At 40.4% G+C, this 27,121-nt stretch overlaps 1 long non-coding RNA gene across 1 annotated transcript in view; it reads left to right on the forward strand.

Annotated features, from left to right (window-relative positions):
- Nucleotides 1-26,765, forward strand: part of LOC117083151 — a 135,673-nt gene extending 108,908 nt beyond the window's left edge. Inside the window, exon 3 of the long non-coding RNA XR_004436974.1 lies at nt 26,226-26,765. This is a non-coding gene — a long non-coding RNA (uncharacterized LOC117083151). The remainder of the gene's footprint in view (nt 1-26,225) is intronic.
- The last annotated feature ends 356 nt before the right edge of the window (nt 26,766-27,121 follow it).

Here is a 27,121-nt window from a genome sequence, read left to right on the forward strand (position 1 = left end):
CATTAGGAGATACACCTAATGTAAATGACAAGTTAATGGGTGCAACACACCAACATGGCACATGTATACATATGTAACAAACCTGCACATTGTGCGCATGTACCCTAGAACTTAAAGTATAATAAAAAAAAAAAAAGAAAAAGCAAGGGAGGGAAACGAGAAGGAGAGCTGGCTGAGTCTTCTTAAGAGGGAGAGCTGAGGCAGTCTTACACTGTCATCCCTGAGAAACAGAAAGACCCTTATGAAGGAAAACCGAAGGAGAGGCAGAGCAGGCCCCTCTTTTAGGGTGATGTGAGGGAGGAGTAGGGACTGCGTGTGTGTGTGTGTGTGTGTCTGTCTGTGTGTCTGTGTCTGTGTGTGTGTCTGTGTGAGAGAGAAGGGGTGGGGAGACAGAGACAGAGAGAGGCAGGTGAGGGTAGGAGGAAAGGAAGAAAGCAGAAATAAGTTCTTTCCAAGGGGTCAAGGAAACCCATTAGAAATTCAACTTTTTCTTAGTATTTAAGATTAGGTAATTGTCAAATGTGGCTGTGAGAGCTCAGTCTGGGCTGACCAGGCAAGGACAGGGTGGACCCGAGGAGGACCCGTCGATCCTCACTGGGAGGGGATGCACCTGTGCATGGTTTCTAATGGGGTTGGGGTATCCCTTCTGTCAAGGAGTAGCTTCAAGTTCCATTTGGCCTCAAGGTCTCCAGAACCTTGAGGTGGACCAGCTGGTGTTCCCAGACAGTTGCTACAAACAGTGGGAATATATTATGGAATTTGTCCCCCAGACTCCACTGGAGATCCAAAAGGACTCACCTACTAGGACAAGGACTAGCTGAAAGTGTTTAGAAAGAGACCTGTTTTATCAATGACTTGGATGACAATACAGAAGACATGCTTAATACTACCTGTACAAGTATAAGAAGTGAAGAGACTTCAAGGTTTAGACTGAGAGGAGACTCAGTGTGAATAAATAATAGACAGGGTTGCAAAAAATCTAATGTGACCTGTGATGAACAAACGAGTATTTCTTGTGAGTATCAAATGAGATACTGTATGTGGTATCAGGAATGCACTAAGTGCTCAAAAAGTGTTACCATTAATACTGTGGATGCTGTTTGCTATTGTTAACACGAGGGTGAAAAGACGGGAGAAGAATTGTCACTGCTCCAGGGCCTGTGGCCTTGCTCTGCCCTCCTGTTTCCTCTCGTTTCTTTTCTCTACGCTCTCCCTTAACTCTACTTCGGTGTTGCTGGGGCTGGTCAAAATGGAGTTAGGCACTGAGGGGAGATGGGGACTGGGATCAGTAGTCAACCTTAAATTCCTCATACCTCCTAGGCTCACGTCAGGAGCTTTCTGTGAGGCATGTGACTGAATCCTCACAACACCTCCAAAAGTTAGAAATCATGGCTTCCTCATTTTCCAGACAACAAACCAAGGCTCAGAAAGTGACTCTTCCAATGTTATAGAGCTAAGCGGAGGCAGAACTGGGATTTAAAGCTACACCCTTTCATTTTTCTTCATGACTTTCTCTCTGTGCCTAGAAACCCCATTGTAGCCGTTGCAATTTTCTGGGTCTGCAGCGGGGATGATGGAGTTTGGAGGTGGAAATAAGGAGGTGCGTGGAAGGGTTCTGGGGGATTCTGGATTGTGGGAGGAGAAGAAAGAGGATTCAACAGACATAAGTATATGTCTATGTTGTATTTCCCACCAATTCAAAATGTCTGTTTGACTAAGGGGGGCTCAATAGTAGTATCTTTGCTTTTTAGTTCCAGAAAAATGGTTGGGTTTTAGACTTCTAAATTTGCCTGCAGCCCCTGATGGGTCAGATGAAACACCTCCAATTAGAAGTGGCTGTACAAGGAAAATTGAGATGTGAGAGTCATTCGTAAGTTTTTATTTTCCTTTCACCTCAAAGCTCTCATACTCAATTTAAGATAAAAAGAAAATTACAGGATGAAAGAAAGCTCTCCCTTTGGAGATAAAAATAGCACACGCTGCATCATTTCTAAGAGCAAAAGCCAGCAGCTGGAACACATTATTTATATCTAATCTCTGGCCCTTTCTAAGTTTGTTGGTCACCTTTCTGTTTAATTACTTTTGCCATTATGATTTAAAGCTCTCACATTTATGGCATTCATTATTTCAGTAGCACCTGCTTGTATGGATTTTTTTTTTCTCAGCTTTAAAGTTTAGCCAAGTCATACCAAATAGCAGTTTTAGAAGCTCATCACCCGCTTCTGAACCCTTTACCCTGAAAACAATAGCTATAATTTTAGAAGAAAAAGATCCTGACTAGTCAATTACTTTACTTATATTGTAAAATTTTCACAAATTATCTTGTTCTGTATTCAGCTACCAGTTCCCAAAACCATGTAGAAAAATAATCAAGTCTGGGGGTCTTTGTTTTCTCTTCTCTTGTCTCTTATTTGAAAGTAAATAATATTTTAGGGGAAGAACATATGTTTAAAATGTGATTTTTTTCATTTACAAAGAAATTTTCTGGTACCCAGTGGACTTGGGATAGGCAGAGACCTTACTATTAACTAAAATTTGAGAACTCTTTTGTTTGGTAACTTTGAAGTGGTTCTTTGTTGTGGTTTGAATTCTAGGATGGGAGCAAAAGCTGTCAGCAACCTTGGAGAATTACTAATCTTTTGCTGCATTTGTTCCTCACCAATATAAGAAATTGCTCTCTTCAGCATAGGGACTAGTGGAGCTTACTTGAAAAAAATAAGGACAGGGTGATGTTTCTCTTCCTTTGAACTATTTTATCCTTGGGAAGAAGGAATAACTTCTAAACAGAACTTTGTCCCCCTATCCATGGTGATTGAAAATTAATGATGCTGAGGAGAAAACAGGCAAGGAGGGATGACAAAATATCGAAGGGGGATTTGGGAAAGGCCTGTTTCCCACCATCCACACATTCAGATTAGAAGGCTGACAGTTATTGATGAGGTGATCAAGTCATGAATTATTAACTATAGAGTGATGCTTTTGCTAGTGATAGTATTTTCTTAGCACTTTGTTTATTTTAGCGAACATTTGCTTCCCACACATTAAGAGTGAACATTTAAAGGAACTGTACCAAAATATTTTTGTCAGTGTGTTTGTCATTGAGAACTTGAGAGGAAACAGAAAGCTTTGTCCTCATGCAGTGAAAGCTCTCACTTGTAGCCTAGACAAAGCCAGAGAGGTAGGGCCAGATTCGTATCTGCACTTGTGTGGGGCAGAATGGGGGGCTCTGATTGGCAGGGGCCCTAGCCCTGTGAGAACCTGGTTGTTATGAACAAATCAGGACAGAGAAGCTCCTCACTTTTCTGGGCTGTTCAAGTTCAAATTACCTTTGGGGAGCGGAAAGCCAGTCTCACTGATTGGAGAGTGGAATCTTTCAGGCAGAGTGAGTCTCATGAGGTCAACCTGGTCAGCATCCTGCTTTTGGGATAAAGGACACTGGATAAGTGACCGTCCTATGGCAGATATCCCTCAAAAAGGCACATTTAACTTTAATGAAATAACAGTTGAGGGTTGAACTTACATTGAAATTGACAAATGTAATTTTGAATCTGTCATTAAGGCTGTCCAATTTTTGAGTTAGACATAAAGTAAAAGAATGCTGCAATTGCAAACTTCCTGTTCATAATGTAAAAACTAAAAATTATACATTTCTGATTTATATTTTACCTTTTTGATACAAAATTCAATGACCTAGCTCCATAACACACATTTTAAAATTTTGTTCCTTTCCTTCTTAATTGACCACCTAAAAGTAAAATTAATCCTTCTGGGGTTAAAAGTAGTTCACATTTGGCATGCCTAATAACTTCTTTCAAACTTACGGTTTTCATTAATTTTCAACACACTTGATCATTAGAATCAGTACGCTTGCTTTCCAATTTGTACTCCTTTAAAAATAAAAACATAAAAGCTAAATTCAATATGTTGGTTGTACAGTTTGAGGATCACCTGCAGACAATAACGCCCTTTATTTACAGAGTAGTTTACTTTTTTCAGAGCATTTTAGATAGTCTTGCAAAAGCACTAGTTTCTCTGAGAATACACATTTGAAAGAATATCCATCTACCAAAGGACAAAATGAGGTTATTAAAATGGCTTTGTTAACTGCAATGATTTTGGCATCAGAAACTAGGGTTTGAATTTCTTTTTTGAAAGTGGAGAAAATTAATTTTCTTTGAATGCAATATTTGCCCGATTCAGGAACAGCTACTCCATTTCCAACTTTCTAATCTTTTCTTTATAAAACTAAATAACCTAATGACAAGTTTTACACCTAAAAGTTCTTAGGAGATAATTCCTTGTCTTGTAAATTTTGATACAACAGCCAAATAGGCTAACACAATAGAAAAGGCATGTGAAGAAATGTTACTTAGTGGCCATGAATGTGGGCTCTGACATTGAGCAGGCCTGAATTGTGCCCTGGCACTGATACTCACTAACTATGAGACTTTGGGGCAAGCCACAACAGCTTTGTACCTTAGTTTCTTTACCTGTAAAATGGGGGATAGCAGTATTTGTTCATAATTGCTGGGTGAATAAAATAATAGGATGCATGAAAATATTTCCGAATAGGGCCTGGCCTAAAAATATATTAACATTTTGCTGTATTCACGTATTAATAATTACTATTATTTTCCCTTTAGCAATCATTATTCTTTTACTCATCTACCACCAACCTCTATTTATTATTTTACAGGTACCCTGACTACTTTCCAAATAATTTTAGTCAGTTTAAAAGAAAACCAGAGGTATAGTAAGACCCAAACCAATTGACATAAAAGACAAAAATCTGAAAGAGAAATGGACTAACTCTGATGAGAATTCCTGGTTGAAGAAAGACACAGCAATGAACACACAACTTAGCTCTGAGATTCTTACCAACCAGGGCAAAGAGGGAAACACAAAGGATTCAACAATTGAGTAGATTGTCATCTAGATGAAAATATTCCAGTTTGTTTTAATTATCAATAGCACCATAACAAGCTACCCCAAAACTTGTGGTTTAAACTATAATGATTTATATTTTTGCAGGGTTCTGTGGGTTGGCTGAGTGATTGTTCTGCTGATCTTGCTTGGGGTCACACATGTGACAGGATCATATATGTAGTTGACGGATCACTGGAGGCTGGGATCAGCTGGGGATGTTTATCACAATATCTTATTTCTTCTCCACGTGGTGAACTTGAACTTCCTAACAGCATGACAGACTCAAGTTAGCATTGCAACAGGGAGAATTCCAACAGGACAATCCTTAATATACAAGTGCTTATCAAGTCTCTGCTCATGTGATGTGTCTCATGATGAAATCAAATCATATGACCAATTTCAGAGTAACCCAAAGTTGGAACGCCAGAAGTCATGGGTTATGGGGTCCACAGTCCACCACAGTTTCTTAGGACAGGCAGAGTTAGAAATAATCTGGAACTCATTAGCCCCTATAACTACTTGTTTTTTCTTTTTTTGAGCTGGAGTCTCACTGTGTTGCCCAGGCTGGAGTGCAGTGGTGCGATCTCAGCTTACTGCAACCTCTGCCTTCCAGGTTCAAGCAATTCTCCTGCCTCAGCCTCTTGAGTAGCTAGGATTATAGGCATGTGCCACCATGCCCAGCTACTTTTTGTATTTTTAGTAGAGACAGGGTTTCGCCATGTTGGCCAGGCTGGTCTTGAACTCCTGACCTCAGGTCATCCACCCGCCTCAGCCTCCCAAAGTGCTGAGATTACAGGCGTGAACCACCGCACCCAGCCCCCTATAACCATTTTTAATACTTGCTTTGCAGCTGTCTTCATGCTTTATATGCTTTTAATTATTAAATCTTGCTTCTCTGTGTTACATTCTTCTTCCCTTTACCCCCTCTATAGTGAGACCACCAGTCTATGGCTTATCAGCCCCTATCAGCCAGAAACTACAAAGATTTTGTTAGCCTTCTGCCTCCAGCAGCCCTGGAACAATTTTCTCTGCCTTTTTGCTGATGACTCCCTAAGCCTTCTCTACTAAAACCAAAGTTCAGCAATAATCCTGTGCATGCTGTTGATGGATGCAAACACTTCAGCAAATCTCCTTGAGCTGTGATGAAACACCGTTCTTATAGTTGTAGGAGGTGTGAATTAGGCCAACTGAATGAATATTCGAAGTACAGATTCCTGGGCCTATTATAGCCTTATAGAGAGGTCATATGGGACATTCTATAAGCACAAATAAGGATTGCCCTCTGAATTATACTCTCTTGCCCTTCTTCTGTCTTCTAACACTCATTTTTTCTTTTAGCATTTTATGTATCCTGGGCCTACTTTACCTCTGAGTACATAAGTATGGGTAAGAGAGTGGGAGCAACAACCAGACGGCCTTGGATACAATTCTTTCCATCTCTTTTGATCACGGTGTGACTTTGGGTAAATCATGTTGCCTCTCTGAGCTTGCTTCATCATTGGTTAAATGGAAATAATACTTCCTACCTCATATTATCTTCATAAAAAACTAAATGTGACAATACAGGTAAAGTGTGGTGCCTAAAACATAGTAAAAATTCTATTATTGCTATGATTGTACTTTCTGTGGTGCATAAGAATAAAGCCAGTGCAAAAGAAAGCAGAGTTGACAGGAACCTACTCAATCTCTGATGTCATTGTTTGAGCCTTTGGATCCAGCGGTGCCTAAACCCTGTTCTCTCCGCTGAACTTCTCAGTTACTAGGGTTGATGGATTCCTTTTTTTGGTTTAAGCCAGCTGGGGTTAGATGTCTGTCACTTATAACAGAGAAGTTCTGGTATGTGTAGGACCAAACCTACTCTGTGTCAGTTTCATCTGATGAATATGTTTTAAATGCAGATTCTTGATCCTACCATTAGAGATTCTGATTTTGTTGGCTTGGAATGGGGCCCAGGAATATGTATTTTTAGGGTACTCAAGATGACTCAGATGTCACCTGAGCTTACACATCCACTTTAGGAAACTATTGCCTTAAATTAGGAGTCTTTTTATTTGGCAGTCCCTTCAGGACTTTCTAAGGTACCTTGCAAATAAAAGGACCATTAGCCCATTACATATTTGTTGAACACACATTTCAAGAATATGAGCAATGAGACAGTCCAAATTCCTTTTCCTTTTAAAGTATTATTTTTAATAGGCAAATAACAGTTGTAAACCTTTACGGGTTACAATGTGATGTTTCGATACATGTAGACCTTGTGGAATGATCAAAGTAGCCTAATTAGCATATTAGTCACCTCAAATATTTATTTTTTCTTTGTTGAGAACATTCAAAAAAATTTTTTTTAGCTATTTGAAACTATACAATAGTTATTCTTGTCAGGAGGATTATATGAAGTTGGCAGGACAGCCAAAAAGAATCAGATTATCTCCAGAAATTTCTATGTACCTTTGGGTACGATTGCATCTTGCAGTAGCTACCTTGAATTAATGTAGTACAAGTTTTAAATGCCATTTAGTTTTCTCCCTCTAGCTTTAAAGTTTTGGTTATGACTCATTCATCCTATGACCTTGGACCTGTTGCCTGAAATAATTGAATTCTGCAGTTTATTGTTTGTTTCAAATTAAGATCTCTTTGCTACATATACAGATTTCATGTGAGGGTTGCCCTTTATGATAAATTTTATTCACACTGAATGATTGTTTAATAAAAATTTCAGTCTCATTCCAACCACATCAAGGAGTTCCCAGGGACCAGTTTCATATACTCAGGATCCTGATAAATGGAGTGGGAATCCTCTTTATTAAAGACAGGCTGTAAAAGGTGCTATTGATGAAAGTATTAACAGCATATGCTATCAAAGTGGGAGAAAAATTAGAGTCCACCTGGAATAGAACTTTGTTTCATTTATTCGATGCTCACTTGGGTGATTTCATGCTCTTGGCCCCACAAATATTACAGTTGCTCCCTCTGAAGGCCTATCTGGATGTATTTTTAAGGGTTATCGGCTGAAGCTGAGAACGTGACCACAGAAGATTTATTCTAAAGACTTTCTGTGGAAACCACTCATCATCTGCACTGAGAGGGAGGCAGTTTGGATGTGAGTTTGGAAAGATTATTTTTAAAAGCAGCAATACATTTGGTGGTTTGAATTACGAAGCTGAAGGAGGCCAGAGATAACTAAATTAGAACCACTGGAATTAAATTCGAACCTAGAAATTCACAAGCCAGAGAAATATAACCAAACATATCTACTCACACATTAGGTCTCCCTCTGATGAGATGCACAATAGTGTACAAGGGTGAGAGGTACCATCCCATTTTAAACATCATGATAAAACCTGTAGCCCCATCTTTTTATGGGGAACACAGGCAATTATAACATCAGAGCCATGGGTGGCTCTAGTAGAAGACATGCTAAGAATCTCCAGCAGGGAGAAATATATCCCATTCCTCTTGATACACTGACATTGATAAAATGTCATTTTCAGATGGAGGAAAACTTTGGCATTATATAGACCAGATTTCTTATCCTTAATTTCATGGATCTGTTGTGGGGAGGGGTGGGCAGGGGTTGAGGTTTATAACATCATTGGAAACCATGAAATATGTAAATAAGATTGCATGTTTGTGTGTATATGAGATTTTATTGTGCAGAAGTACCTGAGAAAGACAAAGAACCATCGTTTTCTCCCACGGACTCATTTTACAGATGGAAGTACTAAGGAACAGGCTGACATCCCCAATGTCTCACAGCAAGTGACTGACAGGACTGGCTCTAAATCTTTCAATTATAGCTGATAAATGGGAGCCTGCTTGTGAACTTGAGGTAGAGGGTCAGGGGCTATAAATTGAAAACCCTGGAGTGAAATTAACCTGTAGTTCAATTTTGTTTCATCTGCATAATTTTTTATCCATTGGGAAAAGTCACACAAATATCCAAATTCTTCTGAAAAATTGCAGGATTTAGCAACAGGGAGCCCACATTTCCTTGGCATGTGCTCACCAGTTTGACCCAGTCCCTTCCCCTTTCTACTATCGTGTGTCCAGCTGCTTTCCTTAGTCACCTGCTGTACTTGATCCCTGTAGCACTTGAGTTTATGATTCTGGGTGTAGAGAATTCTAACAGCTGCTGGGTCTCTTGGGAGGTTTAAAAAGCTCCTTTGGGTCTGGTTCTGTGTCAGTCAGAGTAGACTAGTTTTGTTTGTAGTTTATATTAAAAATACCCCTGATATTGTCTGGCTTTGTGTGCCCACCCAAATCTCATCTTGAATTGTATCCCCAGGTGTCGAGGGAGGGAACTGTAATCCCTACGTCGTGGGAGGGAAGTGATTGGATCATGGGGGCAGTTTCCCCCATGCTGTTCTCATGATAATGAGTTCTCATGAGATCTGATAGTTTTATAAGGCAATTTTTCCCTGCTCTTGCTGGCTCTTCTCTCTCCTGCCGCCATGTGAAGAAGGTCCTTGCTTCCCCTTCACCTTCTGCCATGACTGTTGGTTTCATGAGACCTCCCCAGCCATGTAGAATTCTGAGTCAATTAAACCTCTTTCTTTTATAAATTACCAAGTCTCAGGTGTTTCTTTATAGCAGTGTAAGAATAGACAGATGCCACCCCCAAATCACAATGGTTTAAAATAACAGACACTTAATTCTTTTTTTTTTGAGACGGAGTCTCGCTCCGTCACCCAGGTTGGAGTGCAGTGGCGTGATCTTAGCTCACTGCAAGCTATGCCTCCCGGGTTCACGCCATTCTCCTGCCTCAGCCTCCTGAGTAGCTGGGACTACAGGTGCCCGCCACCACGCCTGGCTAATTTTTTTGTATTTTTAGTAGAGATGGTGTTTCACCATGTTAGCCAGAATGGTCTCGATCTCCTGACCTCGTGATCCGCCCTCCTCGGCCTCCCAAGGTGCTGGGATTACAGGTGTGAGCCACCATGCCTGGCCGACATTTAATTCTTGCTCATGAAACATGCCCATCAAGATTGCCATGACAGTCATTTAGGGATCTAGACTGATGGAGCAGGTGCCATCTCAAATGATGCTGGCAAGAGTTCTGGATGGTGTCAAATTGACAATTAAATGCTTGTGCCCAAAAGTGACATGTTTCATGTGCTTCTAGCTCATTGGTCACTACCAGTCACATGGCCTCATCCAACTTTAAGGGCTTGGAGGTGTGATCCTATTGTGTGTGCAGAAGGCAGAGGCTGAGGAATACTTAGTGAGAGCTACTGATTCCTTTTGCCAGCCTTGTGGAAACTGAGTGGTGGGATGTAATTCCTGCACGTGTGAGATTTCCTTGGGTCATATGTAAAAACACCTTATCTACAATAACAAAGCACTCTGTGTGTGAGGAACATGGAAGCAGCAAAGTCCATGTGAAGTTCAGGATGTTCTGTGGAGATAGAAGCTTGCCATCTGGCCTGGATTTGAGTCCCAGATTTCTCACTGTGTGGTACTGGGAAAATGCTCTGTATATTTGAGTCTCAGTTTTCTCATCTATAACTTAGAGTACTAATATCATCTGTCTTTGTTAGCATAGCAGCCTAAACTGACTAAGTACTAAAGATGACAGAAATTTCTCACAGCCGTGAAGGCTGGAAGTCTGCGATCAGGGTGACAGCATAATTGAGTTCTAGTGAGGGCCCTCTTCCGAGTTACAGACTGCCAACTTCTCATTGTATTCCTCTGTTTTGGAAAGAGGGTCAAAAATCTCCCTGGAGTCTCTTTTATAAGGGAACTAATATTAGTCATGAAGACCCCACCCTCATGACCTCATTACCTCCCAAAGGCTCCATCTTCTAATGTCATCTTGTGGAGATTGGAGTCTCAACATATGAATTTGGAGGAGACACAGACATTCAGTCAACTGCACCATCTTCTGAGTTTTTAGAGATAATTACATTAAATGAATTCAGAGAGTAGGCATAAAGCCCAATATTTTATCTCTATCAGTGGTAGTTACTATTTTTGAGGGTGCTACATTGTAGTGGCTATAAAGGGGGTTCACACATAGCTATAAGACTTTGGGAAAGTCATCAAACTCCTCCATGCCTTAATTTACTGATCTTAAAAATGAACAGTCACTATGCCTGTGCCTTAAAATCATTATGATGATTCAATGAGGTTTTGTATGAAAAGCACCTCACAAAAATTAAGTACTTGAAAAATATGGCATACTAGTATTTTAAAAATATAATGTAGATTAGTATGCAGATACACAAATTCTTTCATTTCTTTAAAAAATAAAAAATAAAAAGTACCACTAACAATTCTAGACCAAAGAGGTCTAAAAAGCTCTCTGGGGTCCCTGTTATAAAGATACTAATCCCATTGATCTCAGTCTCATCAACTCTGCTAACCAATATTACTATCATTTTATTGGAGCCTGTTTCTATCTTAAAATGTTTTTACTTTATAACCTTCTTAGGTATAAGACTCTCTGTTGTCGGGACTACAGACCTTCCTGGTGTTTTCTGATGAGGATGAACTCTATTCTGAGAATTTGGCAGCTCTGCTGGTCTTTGACCCACGTGGTACATTTGTGCAGCAGTCAGAAATTTATAACACAGTTCAGGGGGTTGCTGCCAGTACTCATCAGTGCCAAGTTGCTTAGGCAAAAATGTGGGTAACATTTTGTCTTGCCTACTCAGCTCCTTCCCTAAGAACCCAGTGAACGAATTGACCCTAGGGAATCAAGCAATCAAACAGATTACTATTGCCACAGATCCTCTTGTGAGTATCCCAGACAAGCATAAGAGAAATAGAAGATATTAGAAGCCAAAAGAAAAAAAAAAATCAAGAAATACAGAAAAGGGTGGTTGTCTGTACTGAAAACTTGAATCTCAGTTCTCCAAATATCAAAGTCTTTAAGGGTTTTGTTTCCCTTCCCTGGTACCTTTTTGTTTGTTTCTGAGACGGAGTCTCACTTGTCGCCTAAGCTGGAGTGCAGTGGTGCGATCTCGTATCACTGCAACCTCCACCTCCAGGGTTCAAGCAATTCTCCTGCCTCAGCCTCCCGAGTAACAGGTGCCTGCCTCCACGCCCGGATAATTTTTTGTATTTTTAGTAGAGAAAGCGTTTCACCATGTTGGCCAGGCTGGTCTTGAACTCCTGACCTCAAATGATCCGCCTGCCTCAGCCTCCCAAAGTGCTGGGATTACAGGTGTGAGCCACCACACCTGGCCACTTGTTCCCCTTTTATAGATGGAGGAAGTGAGGCCCAGAGAGGTTAAGCAATTGTCTAAGGTCACACGAGACACATGGTGAATCTTAAATTTAAACCAGACCTAACTAGCTCTCTCCACTATACCATGTTGACAGGGTTTGGCTGTGTTCCCCTTCAAATTTCAACTTGAAATGTATCTCCCAGAATTTTCATGTGTTGTGGGAGGGACCTAGGAGGAGGTAATTGAATCACGGGGGCTGATCTTTTCTGTGCTAGTCTTGTAATGGCGAATAAGTCTTACGAGATCCAATGGGTTTATCAAGAGTTTCTGCTTTTGCTTCTTCCTCATTCTCTTTTGCTGCCACCATGTAAGAAGTGTCTTGCACCTCTTGCCATGATTCTGAGGCCTCCCCAGCCATGTGGAACTGTAAGTCCAATTAAACCTCTTTTTCTTACCAGTCTTGGTATGTTTTTATTAGCAGCGTGAAAATGAACTAATACAGTAAATTGGTACCAGTATCGTGGGACATTGCTGAAAAGATACCCGAAAATGTGGAAGTGACTTTGGAACTGGGTAACAGCAGAGGCTGGAACAGTTTTGGGGGCTCAGGAGAAGACAGGAAAATGTGGGAAAGTTTGGAACTTCCTAGAGACTTGTTAAATGGCTTTGCTGAAAATGCTGATAGTGATATGGACAATAAGGGAAGCAGAGCATAGAAGTTTGAAAAATTCACAGCCTGACTATGTGATAAAAAAGAAAAACCCATTTTTCTGGGGAGAAATTCAAGCCAATTGCAGAAATATGCATACGTAGCATGGAGCCTAATGTTAATCCCCAAGACCATGGGGAAAATGTCTCCAGGCCACATCAGAGACCTTCATGGCAGCCGCTCCCATCACAGGTCCAGAGGCCCAGGAGGAAAAACTGGCTTCGTGGGCCAGGCCCAGGGTCCCCGTGCTGTGTGCAGCCTAGGGAGTTGGTGCCCTGTGTCTCAGCTGTTCCAGCCATGGCTGAAAGGGGCCAATGTACAGCTCGGCTGTGGCTTCAGAGGGGGAAGCCCCAAGCCTTGGCAGCTTCTATATGGTGTTGATCCTGTGGGTGCACAGAAGTCAAGAACTGAGGTTTGGGAACCTCCGCCTAGATTTCAGAAATGCCATCCAGACCAAAGTTTTCTGTAGGGGTGGGGCCCTCATGGAGAACCTCTGCTAGGGCAGTGTGGAAGGGAAATGTGGGGTTGGAGCCCCCACACAGAGTCCCTACTGGGGCACTGCCTCGTGGAGCTGTGAGAAGAGGGCCACCGTCCTCCAGACACCAGAATGGTAGATCCACTAACAGTTGGCAACGTGCGCCTGTAAAAGCTGCAGACGCTCAAGGTCAGACTGTGAAAGCAGCCAGTAGGATGGCTGTATCCTGCAAAGCCACAGTAGTGGAGCTGCTCAAGAACATGGGAACCTACCTCCTGCATCAGCATGACCTGGATGTGAGACCTGGAGTCAAAGAAGATCATTTTGGAGTTTTAAAATTTGACCACCTCACTAGATTTTGGACTTGCATGGGCGCTGTAACCCCTTTGTTTTGGCAATTTTCTCCCATTTGGAATGGCTGTATTTACCCAATGCTTGTACCCCCATTGTATCTAGGAAGTAACTAGCTCATTTTTGATTTTACAGGCTCATAGGCAGAAGAGACTTGCATTATCTCAGATGATACTTTGGACTGTGGAGTTTTGGGTTAATGCTGAAATGAGTTAAGACTGAGGACTGTTGGGAAGGTATGATTGGTTTTGAAATGTGAGGACATGAGATTTGGAGGGGCCAGGGGCAGAGTGATATGGTTTGGCTGTGTCTCCATTCAAACCTCAACTTGAATTGTATCTCCCAGAATTCTCACATGTTGTGGGAGGGACCTAGTGGGAGGTAATTGAATCATGAAGGCCGGTCTTTCCTGTGCTATTCTCACATGTTAGTGAATAAGTCTCATGATATCTGATGGGTTTATCAGGAGTTTCCACTTTTGCTTCTTCCTCATTCTCTCTTGGTGCCCCCCTGTAAGTGCCTTTCACTTCCTGCCATGACTCTGAGGCCTCCCCAACCATGTGGAACTGTAAGTCCAATTAAACCTCTTTTTCTTCCCAGACTCAGGTCTATCTTTATCAGCAATGTGAAAATGGACTAATACACATGTAATTTCTCCTGTCAGGGGAAATGTTAGCTCCAAAAAGTCAGCTTTAGAGTCCCCTCAAGATGTGGCCTAGAGAGGTTAATATGTTTCTCAGAGAGAGAAAATAATTAGCTGAAGATTTCAGGGCTGGTAAGCTGGGGGTACTGGCTCAAAAGCCTACATTCTCTTCCTGGTTCCTGGTTCCATACAGCTCTTCAAATCAGGTTGGGCTGGATGCAAATAGTGGCTCCTTAGACTGCTTCAGGTTTCCCCAATCGGGAATTTTAGGGACTCATTCACGAATTTCCCCAATGCGCTTTAGGGCAAAAAGATAAATGCCAAGCCTAGCCAGTTTCTGCTGGCTTTGGAATAAAGAGCTGTGGTAGAAGGCTGCATTCTAATCTCCCGCATGGGGGCTGTGCCATACTGTTCCTACGCTGCTGAGTGGATTTGCATTTTGAACGAATCTGCTGGTCAAAGATCACTTTAATTTTTCATCTGCCGTTTGCGGGCAACTTTCCAATCTCTTGTGCTGAGTGAAACGAAGTATGATACCAGTCCTGCCCAGGCAAGCTGCTTCTAGTGAATAGGAAGTGAGCAACCCTGGATTCCAGGCCAGGGGGAGAGAGGTGAGAGGTGAGGTCAGCACAGCTGGTTTCTGCCCTCAGACTTCTTTACAGATAAGGGAAAGGTATGCTCTTTAAAAGGACAGTTAAGTGGGCCCCAAGAAAGCCCAAGAGATCTTGACTGTCCTCTACCTGGAGGATGTCAGGCTTCTTCAGCATCAAGCTGGCAGAGGCTCCTAGGACTGGTGTGGAAGGACACAGCAGTTTTCCCATGTGATGGTGAACTTGTTTCAAGAGGTGTCAAGAGATCCACACTAAGCCTGGTGCTGGTAACTCCAGCTGGTTCTCAACTGAAGTTTTTGGGGGATGGGGAAGGAGCGTGATTTCTAGGATAGAGGAAATATGCTGTTGGTTGAATATAGGATTGTACTTCTCTCGATATGTCTTGGAAAATTTCCTTAGTTTTTGGAAGCCTCAGAACCCTCCAGCATTTCAATTTCAGAGGCTAAGTCTATGAGGGTCCCAACAAGAAATATAAACAGTACAGTCTGCTGGTGATAAAAACAATGGCGGTAGTGAGGAGAGGAGGAATTGAGGACAATGTTTCTTCTCGGCTCATGATAGTTCCTTTCTGTGAAAGGGTGCAATTGACAGAAACGGTGGGGGATTCACCTGTGGTACCACTGTCCCTACCCTAGCAAGGAGGGACTTATCTGGTTGGAAAATTTCAGAAGAAAAACTAGCTCTTCCTTTTTGTCCTCTCAGATATGAACTCATTGGCAGAAATGTGAGTTCTTCCCAGCTTCTCCATGCTCTAAGTATTACATGGCACCACTGCTTGGTTTGGTTGTGTTAACTTACCTGCCAGAGGGTTGAGGGTGAGAGTACCTGAAACCATTGAAACCTGCAAATACAAACCACAGGTTCCATCCTAGTCTTTATCTGTCATACAGGTTAGAGTTGCACTTTCCAATCTGCAACTCTTATGTCTTGTTTCTCTGTGAAGAATGCAGGTGTTGATGGGCATATTTATTGTGTCCCTCTGATAATTTTATGTGTCAACTTGGTCAGGCTATGGTATCTAGTTCTTCCATCAAACACCAATCTATATGTTGCTATGAAAATATTTTAGATGTGATTAACATTTAAATCAGTTGACTTTAAGTAGAGCATATTTGTGTCCATAATGTGGGCGGGCCTCATTCAATCAGGTGAAAGCTTTCAGAGCAAAGACTGCGATTTCCCAAGAAAGCAGCAATTCTGACTCAAGACTGCAACATACAAACCCTGCCCGAGTTGCCAGCCTACAGACTCAGAACTGCAACACCAGCACAACTGAATTTCCAGCCTGCCAGCTTGCCCTACGGATGTGGACTGATTAGCCCCCACAGTTGCATAAGCTAATTCCTTGAACTAAGTCTCTCTCTCATATATATCTCCTAATGGCTCTGTTTCTCAGAACAACTCTGGCTTATACAGCCTCTCATGATCCCACCACATAATGACTAATAACTGTGGCTGATATCATTGAGTCCTCACCTAATCCTCACAATTACTCACAAGGTAGGCAATAGCATTCCTCTGATTTAAAGATGGGGGAACTTAGATGTGAAACAGTTAAATAACTTGCTCAAGGCTGTGCAACTAGTAAGTGGAGATGCAGAATTTGAATTCAAATTTTCCTGAAACCATAACTGATGTGTTTAACTATTATACCACGCAGCCTCCAGACCAGAAAAGGAAGTCCTACTCAAAGTTATGATATAGTGCGTAGTTAAGTTGAATACACCCATTTGATCATAGTCAAGAAAGGAAAGTCTTTGTCTGTTAGTCTTATGCTGAGTGTTTATACTTTGAGTGTCTCTCTGTTTCAGTGCTGGATGGAAGAATTACATGTTAAAGCTGATAGTAATAACCCAATGGTTACTTCTCTGGCCAGCCTCATTGGTGCTTCCAGCGCTTAGCTTGGGATATGATCTATGGTTCTGAGTGTCCTTTTCGTATTTGTTACTCTAATATTTAGCATAATCAACAACTCCCAATGATGGCTATAGGAAGCACACATACCAGCAAGGATAGTGGCATGAAGAAATGAAAGAATCATCATTGATAAAATTCACCTTTGAGGATTTATTCATACATTCGTCTATCTCTTCATGCATTTATCTGATAGTCAACCAGAAAGATTTATTGAGAAGTTATTCTGTGCATGTATTTTTGTTTCATTCATTCATTTATTCAGAAATGAAATTCTTATTACATACTGTGCCTTGCTAGGTGGATTCTCCCAAATTCACCCTCGTTTTCGCACCCTGCCTTCAACGTCTCTCCTGCCTACCTCTTGGAAATGTACCTAACTTGTTTCTATTCCCTCAGAGCCTTGCTCTGTATTTTCCATGATGATATTTAATTTGATACTATTTAATCTATACAGAGAAATAGATTAATGGAATTGAATGGCATAATGGTTAACACATACTCACTTTCAGTGAGATTTTTTAAAAGCACATCATCTTGATGCAGAAGCAACAACTTCTATGATAGATGCTTTAGGCAATATATTGTGGGTGGTTTTGGTCTGATGAGCCTTCCCGGTGTCATGTTGAGGATAACACTACCATTTTGTGAGAAGCCAGCAATATGTCATCTTGCCTGACATTTTACTTGTTCACAGGATGATTTTGTCATTAAATAAAAGGAACAAAATAAGTATTTGCATTAAGAAACTGTTTATGTAAGATAAACACAATGATTGAAAGAGGCCAACAGATTTCAAGTGTCTCCTCTCTGGTTTCAAAAAATATTACTTTACTCATGTCACAGAGACTGAAGCTGCCTAATCAATAGCCATATTCCTGAACCAACATTTTGGTTAGGATATAATTCCCACCAATATTTTGGTTAGGAGGTCTAGCTAAAAGACTGCATTTTCCATGCTCCGTGTATATAGCTAGTAGGGTGTTTCTTCTAGGAAGGTTCTACAAGTAATGCTGACTCAGCTAAGAGGTGTTTGCCTTTTGTTTTTCCCTCTTTTTCCTTCCTGGAAAGCAGACATAAAGGCTGTAGCTTCAGCAGCCATTTTGAACATGAAGCAACGTTAAGAATTGAAGACACATAGTAGTATTGTAGAGTATAAAGATAGGGAGAGTTTGTGTCCATGGTGAGTAGGGAATTATTCCCTCTGTAGTGGACTATGTATGTCCAGAATTCTTTGATGTAAAGAAGATATACATTTCTGCCTCATTTCAACTAAATTTTTGTTTCCATGTATGTGTTCTAGGTACCTGAATCTAATAGCAACTAACACATCCCCCAAGTTTATCATTAAAATTTATGAACTATATTATCCCAATAATAATGTTTCATTAATGGAACCAGTCTGGTATCTTGAGTTTATTCACAGCTAACTGTTCTAGCTGGTTAGTGTAAATGGAAAACAAGTTTCTGTACATTTTGAGTCATGGCTCCGTGTTTCTTCTTTTGAACATGTATCCTTAATTTTCCTTGTTGTCTTATTATTGCTACTCATGGACTGTTCAATGTACTTTTAAAGAAGTCACTGTTCAGAGAATATAACTTTCACTTTAAGTGAAAAGCTGCTTACTCATTCTCTTCCTTCCCCTTCTTCCCCATCCCCCCAGCTCCCAAATTTGAGTACAGTTATGCCCAATGTAATTTATTGTGATTTTTCCCCTTCTTCTAAACAATATCTATGTTGAAGAATTGAACACCTGTAAAATGTTTGTTATTCTCACTTGTCCTAATCAGGAATTTAATAAAAAGGCATTCTGAAATCTTGGAAATACTGAGGTTTTTCTGAACTTAAACTGATCTGTTAAACCAGTTAGTTGAGCAAGGCCAGATGAGCCCTCAGGAAAAATCATGAAAACGAAATTAAATCGAACAGAAAAAGCAATTTGCCAGCGGTGAACCTAATTCACAATTTGCCTCCTCTGGAGAAGAGCATTCAGCCTTGGCCACACGCCAATGAGAGCTCCATGCGATAATCTATAGGATTGCACAATTCCTCTTAGGACAGTAATGAAAGGAAAAATAACATTTGTTCTGCCAAAGTATGTGGACTTGCTGACATTTGCTGAAATACAGATATCATCTGAGTGAATAGGATGTTTTTCTGAAGGTGCTTTGGAGAGCCAGTAGGTTACACATCTTTTCCACGCATACATAAGACAGCTTGAATTTCTGGTAATTGTGAGGGCTTGAACCTTGCAACTATTTCCAATAAACCCCTGGTGGCTTTTGAACTTTGTCAAGATCATCTGATGATATACACAACCTGGTGAGAAACTTGCCTTTGTGATTTTCAGTAATGTTTGCCTATTTCTCCCCACTCCTCATTAGAATGATGATTTAAGGGAGATAGAATCTGGAATAACTGGTGGGGAGGGGAGTCAGCAGACTTTAAATCAAGTGTACCTGTCATTTAAATTGCCTGATTGTAGATTGAACAAAGGAAACATGCTGGGAAAGTCTGGGGGAAAATATGCTACATTTTATATTCTCTGACGGAGCAAATGGGAGGAGATTTTAAAATGATGGAGATTAACACCTATTCACATTGGATACTTTCATGACAGAAGGCTGCAGGGATGGATTTGTAGAAGGCAAAATACATGAAACTTGACAGCTAATGGCAAGTCTGAATAGTCTTGCCTAGATGATATGCTGTATTTCAGGTATTTCTGGGCATTTCATTGTTGGGAGATTCAGATCTAAAGTAGGCTTTGAGGGATGAAAAGGAGGTGGTTTCCAGCTAAGAATACAGTAGACATTGAGTATAATTCAGGTGAAACAGAGATGAGCGGTACTAAACATGTGGTAAAAGCATCTCAGGATGAAATGTGATGAATTACTCAGAAGCAGAAAAAATGAGCAGAAATAGACAAATTATTCAGTAACACAGTCAATAAGGACTTGGCCAACAGGCATCAAAATATTAGAGAATCAAAAAATAATCTTAAGGAATTAGAATATGTGTTTTGGTAATATCTATTCCATATATTTTAGGATTAGATACATGGGTGTGTATGTGTTCCATTATGTATGTGGAAAATTATGACTGACAATGCAACTGCAGGAGTTTTCATGTAAAGATAGATTAGATTTGATAGCTTCAAATTCATTTTAAATAATTGTTTTATTCATTAATAAATAGAAGGACACAATTTAGACTCCTTATTTGTAGTATTACAAGGAAAACAGTAACCCTCTCTAATATGGCAACAAGTGTTTAAAGATCATGTATAGCTGGGGGTGGGGTCAGTTGTAGGGAAAGAAATTATAAGTAATTGAAAATATTGTGCTAAAAAGGGCCTTTGATATTACAATGATGTAAAGTCTTAAGAGTTAAACTGGAATGTAGAAGTCACACAGTCAGGTTTGGGTGGGTAGTTTGGTTAGTGTAGTTGTCATTGCATCCAATCTAATAGTCATCAAATGAAGTCCAATTCAGATCGATGAATACACATATGATGCTCACTGTGTACCACATACTGTGCTAGTTGTTGTGAAGTCAAAAATGAATGTTAGAGCACCTGTTTCTAAGAAACTTATAGTCCACTGAAGGCACAGGGAAGACATGGAAGATATTATAAGTAGTAAACTGTGGAAAGTGACAGGACAGAATGTATGTAAGGAGACATATTCATTTGTAGAACATGTATGAGGTACAGAAATAACATCATAAGAGAACAGTAACATTGTCTTGTGAGTGTGACTTTTCTTAGGTTGAGGGAGTAGGGAAAATGGGAAACTTTAGGAAAGAATTTCCACATCAGATTTTTAAAGATGAAAAGGAGCAAGTCAGAGACATTCAAGGATGGTGATATGGTTTGGCTCTGACCCCACCCAAATCTCATCTTGAATTGTAGCTCCAATAATTCCCACATGTCATGGGAGGGATCCAGTGTCAGATAATTGAATAATAGAGGCGGGTCTTTTCTGTGCTGTTCTTACGATTGTGAATAAGTCGCTTGAGATCTGATGGTTTTATAAAGGAGAGTTCCCCTGCACAAGCTCTCTTGCTTGTCGCCATGTAAGATGTGACTTACTCCTCCTTTGCCTTCCACCGTGATAGTGAGGCCTCCCCAGCCATGTGGAACTGTGAGTCCATTAAATCTCTTTTCTTTATAAATTACCCAATCTCAGGTATGTCTTTATTAGTAGTGTGAGAATGGACTAATACAGACGGACAGCAGGAAAATAACTGGAGAATATTGATTTAAACATTTGCTTTCTTCAAGGAATGAAAATAGAGACAGATCATCCATTCATCTCTCTTCCAGATCCAGTATTAAGAATCTAGAATTTCATGGTTCTGATGCCAATTTTGGTTTTGCATATTCATCTTGTTCATTTTCATCATTTTTGATAAAATTGAACTGAAAAATGCATCTGATGCTAAAAGCTTGAAAGAACTTTTGAGATGATCTTTGACTTCTTTCTATCACTCATTCACTTATTTTGAAAAATATTGAGCATCTACTCTGTGCCAGGCTGTTGGGCACTATTGTGGACACTTAGAATACATCAAGAGACTGATGTCTTTGCTGTCATGGAGCTTATGCTGTAAGAGGGAGAGACAGACAATAACTAAAACACATCAGAAATATGTGAATATTACACTTTGTCAAAAAGCAATAAATGCCAAGGGAAAAAAAACCAGAGCGTGTTTTATGTGGGTGGATATATGTCCACGTTTGCCCAAGGCAGCCTTAGTTTATTCCTGTTGTGCCAGCATAACTATTAACAGCATCCCCTTTAACTCTAAAACATATCCTGGTTTACTTTAGATGCTATATAAATTCATAACTGCAGTTAATGGGAATCAGGTGTGTACATGTGCACATTCCAGGCCACATACAATAATTGAACATGCTGATCCAGCTAAGTCTCTTAGAGGAAGGACTTGAGCAAAGACCTGAAGAAAGTGAGAGAGTGAGCCACACAGGTATCTCAGTGAAGATTGCTCCAGGCGGAGAAACAGAGAAACAATTACGGCAAGGAATGCAGGGGTATTCCTTGTGTGTGGTGGGTGTGTGGTGGGGGGGATTCATGCAGCTGGAGTGAATTAATAAGGGGCAGGCTGTAGGAGATGAGGTCAGGGAAGGTAGGAATAGGGAGCAGAGAGTGTAGAACCCTAGCGCATCAGAAGGGAGTTGAGTTTTTCTGAGTCTAATGGGAAGGCATTGGGGGTTTCTATACGGGAAGTACATAATCGTGACTTCGTTTTAAAAGTATCACTTTGTGGAGTCTATTCTTTGTGAAGTATACACTTTAAGGTGTAAAAGTAAAGGCAGATTGTATAAGTAGGAGGCCCCACCGTACACTAAGCAAGAGATGCTCATGGCTTGGAACAGGGTGGTGGCACTGGAAGAGATGAGAAGCAGTCAGATTCTGGATGTGTTACCAGCCAACAGAATTTCCTGCTGGACAGGATATGAAGGGATGAGCTCCTCATATCTTGCAGCAGTAACAAAAGATTCCTTCCAGGACTCATTCAACAAACAATTTGGTGTTTTGTTTTAACTGAGCACTTCAAAAAGAAGCACTTCTCCCACCTTGCTTCAAAGCCATGCCTCCTGTATTAGTACATTTTTCATGCCGCTGATAAAGACATACCCAAGATTGGGCAATTTACAAAAGAAAGAAATTTATTGGGTTTACAGTTCCATGTGGCTGGGGAGGCCTCACAATCATGGCGAAGGTGAAAGGCACGTCTCACGTGGCGGTAGACAAGAGAAGAGAGCTTGTGCAGGGAAACTCCCATTTTTAAAACCATCAGATTTTGTGAGACTCATTCACTATCATGAGATCAGCACAGGAAAGACCTGTCTCCGTAATTTATCTGCTTCCCACCAGGTTCCTCCCATGACACGTGGGAATTCAAGATGAGATTTGATTGGGGACACAGCCAAACCATATCACCTCACCTTTCAAAGCATCTGCAAAATGATGAACCCCATTGAAATTTAGTTGCATATATAGCTGCTTCTGTCTGGTAAACAGTAAAAATATTTCCAACGTGGATAGTTTTGGCAAATTGCAATGTGGTGTATGTAAGAAAGAGAGCATTTTGCTAAACATGGGACTTTCCAAACAGTAGCAAATAGGTAACGAACATGTTTAATGATATGTTTACATTTTGAAATGTTAGAAAGTGTTGATGGTGGGACATCTACATAGTAAGTAGAGGCCAGAGTTTACAGCACTGCCTGTGTGGCTAACTGTGCGACTGTCATCACATCCCTCGACCCTCTGAGATGAATACCATTTGTTGTAAATGGAGCATTTTATTGTGATTACAGTTCTATGTTTTTGTGTTTACTGTGCTTTCAGCTCTGACATTCTGTGACTCTGAACAGCTTAGGGGAACAAGGCTACAGATAGACATTTAGGATCTTGAGCTCTCATAGCACTTTGTGAGATTGTTATGGTTATCTCAGTCTTCTTATTTGCATATTCTTGCCAATTGCAGTCTGGGACTGGTTATCTTTTCTAACAATGTGTTATTCCCATGGGCCATAATTTAGAGAGGCCCTTATCATGCTGATTAAGAAGACAGGCATGTTTTTAAATTGGATAAAATAGTGCCTACATCCTAGGAATATTGTGTCATTGTATAAAAAATGAGTGATAATTAGTAACAATTATTATAACTAATGTTTGAAAATTTACTATGAGTAAGGTGTCTTACTTGGAATCTTTTATTTAATTCTAAGCACAAAACAAACAAGACTGTATGGGTAGGTACTCTTCATATTCATTTTAGAGAGGAGAAAGCAGAGCCAGAGAACTGAATAACTTGCCCAAAGTAAGAAAATTTGCAAGTGGCAGTGTCAGGATTAGAACCCAGACAGTTGGCCTCCACACCATGCACCACCCCAACCACCATACTTTACCCCCTCAGTGCACAGAGAGGGTTAGCCCAGCATCTGACAATAGCGAGAACTCAACAAATGGAAACTATTGTGGTGCCATATATTATTGAAGTGGGAATTCAATACCTGCTGGGTAACCAATGAATCTGTGAGTCATCTACACTGAGGCATTGAGGTGATAACTGAAATCAGGAAGAAATGAGCTCATGCAGGAGAGAGGGCAGAGAAGGGTTGAGAACTGAAATTTGGAGGATGAATAACCATATGCCCTAATACATGCTTGGATGGTGTTCAACCTTGAAGTGACTGTTCTTATAACCTGCAGCAGAAACAAATGTTTTCTTCCAGGTCTGGTTGAATGACTCTTGGATTTTGGTTCTAACTCTTTAAAACTGTTTCTCCCACTCTGCTTCAAAGCCATGTCTTCCCTTTCAAAACATTTGCAAAACAATAAATCCTACATCCAAAGAGTCTATTGAAGTTTAGTTGCAAACATAACCACTTCTGTCTGGTAAAGATTAACAATGTTTCCGATATGGATAGTTCTGATTAATTGCTGTTGAAATTCCTGAACTGAATGTCAAAGCTGGAAAATGAACTCTTAACTGCATTCAAAAGACAAGAGCCCCATGTATCCTTGAACATAATCCAGTCAAAGAGATTGCAAAGGAAAACACAAGAGACAGTATTAAATTCATGGTGACATGAAAGTTTCTTGTTCTGTTTTTGAAAAACCACCAGGTCATTGTTCACTAAGAGACTTTTCTTTGATATTGACCAGCCTGATAAGTAAAAAAACATCTTTCTAAAACATTATTCTTGACTTCTCTCGTTAAACATATATTAGTCCTACAAAATTCTGGTTTGCAAATCCTGATGCTCAGTCATCTTAAAAGAACTAAGGGGAAAGGAAAACTCAGTCAAGAAAATAGAAGTGCTTAATTGTCTATAATGTAGATTTTTAGGCAACGGGAGTATTAGCTGGTAATGTCCATTGGTGAACTGGCATCCTATCAAGGCCTGGCGTTTGACCTTTTTAGAGCTGTCTCCAAGGAATGACAGGGCACAGGGCATTTCTGCCATATGAGTTTTATTGGATGGTAATATCATATCTAAAAATCTGGATGGCCTTGGACAAGTCACTTAATATTTCAGTTTTGTTTCATTCTTGAATAATATGAAGATAACACCACCAGTCTTGCTCGCAATGAAGTTGTGTTCAAGTTGAAATGAGGTAATAAATAGACATGTAACTACTTTATGAACTACAAAGCATGGTGTATGTGTAAGATATCATTATTATTGATTTTTTACAGCTTCTCCCTTCTTCCTCATCTGGTTTGGCTAGCTCCGATGCCATGGGTAGCAATTTTATGGGAAACATGGGGCAGAGAATTACAGAGGTGTTTCATGTCTTGACTCTAGAAGTCTGTTTTAAGCTCATGATTGTTGATTACTAAAAGGGATGCATCTGTGTCCAACACTTTCAATAAATGTCAACTATAAAATTTTTTCTTTATGATACAGTCCATGTTTTATGTCTACTCTACTCATCAACTATGTGGAAAATAAGTTATATGATTTCGGATGAGAACTCCTCTTCTTTCGCACAGTCATGATAAATAACAGTCATGATAAATAACTCTTGTTAAAATGAGAAAATATGTCTGATTCATGTTTACATGGGTAGAACTGATACATAAAATGGATATTTTGGCTGGGTGCGATGGCTCACGCCTGTAATCCCAGCACTTTGGGAGGCCAAGGAGGGTGGATCACGAGGTCAGGAGATTGAGACCATCCTGGTTAACATGGTGAAACCCCATCTCTACTAAAAATACAAAAAATTAGCCCAGCGTGCTGTGGGCGCCTGTGTTCCCAGCTACTCGAGAGGCTGAGGCAGGAGAGTAGCATGAACCTGGGAGGCAGAGCTTGCAGTGAGCTAAGATCACACCACTGCACTCCAGCCTGGGCAACAGAGTGAGACTCTGTCTCAAAAAAAAAAAAAAGAAAGAATATTTTATTTAAGTTATTATTTTTTTAGAGACAAAGTTTCACTATGTTGCCCAGACTGGTCTCAAACCGCTGAGCTCAAGTGATCCTCCCACCTCTGCCTCTCAAAGTGTTGGGTTTATAGGTGTGAGCCACCATGCCTGGCCAAAAATGGATACTTTAAAATACTATTGCTTTATAAACACATTTAGTTCAAATATATCTCTTAGGAAAAAATATATACATGAAAAACACACACATACATACATGTTATATAGAAACATCAAGTTTAGAAATGAGCAGAATCTATAAGGAAAGAAGGCAATGGGAAATAATGTCATGTTGGCCTCAGCCTTAGAGAAGAAGCATTTTAATCACAATCTCACATGAACTGAAATAATTTCTAAATAATAGTTGAATGATGACATAACAAAAATATAATGGCTAGAAAATATTGCATACATGGTAGATCATAGTATTTGTTCAAAATAGTCACTGTTCCTCTCTTCCAGACCCATTCCTCTCAGGCCACCAACAATGGTACCAAGAGAAGTGGAGCACTTCTATAAGATAGCTGAACATATGAAAGCAACTTTGGATAACAGGAAGAGGTTATAATGCTTTGGAGGGCTCAGAAGAAGAAAGGAGGATGTGGAAAAGTGTGGAATTTCCTAGAGACCTATTGAATGCTTTTGACCAAAATCCTGATCGTGACATGGACAATGAAATCCAGGTGGAGGTGGTCTCGGATGGAAATGAAGAGCTTACTGGGAGCTGGAGTAAAGGTCACTCTTGCTATGCTTTAGCAAAGAGACTGAATACATTTTGCTTCTTCCCCACAGATCCCTAGAGATCTGTGGAACTTTGAACTTGAGAGAGATGATTTAGGGTATCTGGTGGAAGAAATATCTAAGCAGCAAAGCATCTGAGATGTGACCTGTTTCCAAAAGTGTATAGTCATATGTGTTCACAAAGAGATGGTCTGAAATTGGAACTTCTGTTTAAAAGGGAAACAGAACATAAATATCTGGAAAATTTGCAGCCTGACCATGTGGTAGAAGAGAAAAACCCATTTCTCTCATTTTCTGAGGGGAAATTCAAGCCAGCTGCAGAAATTTGCATAAGTAAAGAGAAGACAAATGTTAATGGCCAAGACAATAGGGAAAATGTCTCCAGGACATGTCAGAGATTTTCAAGGCAGCTCTCCCTATCACAGACTTGGAAGCCTAGAAGGGAAAAGGGTTTTGTGGGCCCTGATGCTCTGTGCAGCCTCAGGACATGACACCCTGTGCCCCAGCTGCTCTAGTTCCAGCCATGGCTAAAAGGGGCCAAGATACAGGTTGAACCATTGCTTTGGAACGTCTAAGCCCCAAGCCTTCAAGGTTTACACGTGGTGTTGGGCCTGTGG

Source organism: Trachypithecus francoisi, unplaced genomic scaffold (genome assembly GCF_009764315.1).
Source record: "Trachypithecus francoisi isolate TF-2019V2 unplaced genomic scaffold, Tfra_2.0 Lachesis_group0, whole genome shotgun sequence".
NCBI classification, from domain to species: Eukaryota; Metazoa; Chordata; class Mammalia; order Primates; family Cercopithecidae; genus Trachypithecus; species Trachypithecus francoisi.